This window comes from Brassica oleracea, chromosome C1 (genome assembly GCF_000695525.1).
Source record: "Brassica oleracea var. oleracea cultivar TO1000 chromosome C1, BOL, whole genome shotgun sequence".
Lineage (NCBI taxonomy): Eukaryota > Viridiplantae > Streptophyta > Magnoliopsida > Brassicales > Brassicaceae > Brassica > Brassica oleracea.
In genome coordinates, this window is record NC_027748.1 from 29,677,302 (window position 1) to 29,678,666 (window position 1,365).

A 1,365-nucleotide genomic window follows, 5' to 3' on the forward strand; every position below is an offset into this window, starting at 1 on the left:
ACCCAGCGCACTGGTCTCTAACATCTCTAGGCATAGTATCAAACACCCTGTTAAGAGATCCCATAATTTGTCTATATGCCAATATTCGAGCGTCTTCAGAAATCCCGCAAGTTTACACACTGCGGAAAACTGTCGAAACAGATCACGGATATAGCAGTTCACACAGAGTTAGATTACGAGATGACAACTCGTAGTCTTCCTTCTACACCCATAAAAAATGTCATCGGCAGCAACACGCCTGATAACTTCTACATAAAAACCACACCGTAAAGGTCTCGCTGGAAAAATAGTCATACAAACCTTAACTCCAAGACGAACTACGAAAGGCTTGATCCCTTCAACAAGGGTACGTAGGCAGCCGTCATAAGGTGCAGCCCCAATCTTATCGCGTTCTACTTTTAGAAGAGCGAAAAGACCACTTGCCACAGACCTTTTCGACCATTAAATTCCTCCTAACTCACCTAACTTGCCTAACTTGCCAAACCACTCGCTAGAACCTCACGCTAAAAGCTCATGGTTCAAACGAGCTGGGGGGCTAACTGTTGGGGTCAAAATTGGTCACGACGAAATCAATGTCTGAGAGTCCATAAAAATCGGCATGAACATTTTTACGAAAAATAAATCTTCGAAAAAGATTTATTCTTACGAAGAGCTCCGCGGAAGAAACACGAGACATCGGAGAAAAGCCCGAAAAAAGGTCGCCACGCAACGACCGAACGCGTGTTCCGCTAGGTCGCTACAAAGCGACCGAGCTCGAGCCAAGCTCGGTATCTACGTAGCGACCAAGCGTCCATTCCGCTCGGTCGCTACATAACGACCGAGCTCGAGCCAAGCCCGGTCGCTACGTAGCGGTCGAGCGTCCGTTCCGCTCGGTCGCTACATAACGACCGAGCTCGAGCCAAGCCTGGTCGCTACGTAGCAACCGAGCTCAAGCCAAGCCCGGTCGCTACGTAGCGGTCGAGCGTCCGTTCCGCTCGGTCGCTACGTAGCGATCGAGCGTCTGTTCCGCTCGGTTGCTACGTAGCAACCGAGCTCTTCCGAAACGTCGATACGACATTAGTCCATGCATTCTCGTCTACCCTTCGATGCTATCTCCCGAAGACCTTAGCGAACCCATTTCATGTTTCCCGCCATTCTAAGTCATCGATCAAACTTTACGGTAAAAATCGCGGAAAGTTTGTTCTTTATCGAAAGAAGCCGTAATAAACGCTTCCGCGGATAAATACGAAATTTTGAAGATAATTACGAAGATCAAAAAAATTGGAATATCTCCATTTTAATGCTATGACGGGTTAAGGGCAGAAGAGGAAAATCGTAAACCGACCTAGGAGCCAGTATATAAGGAGTCCTAGGCGAGAGGCACGG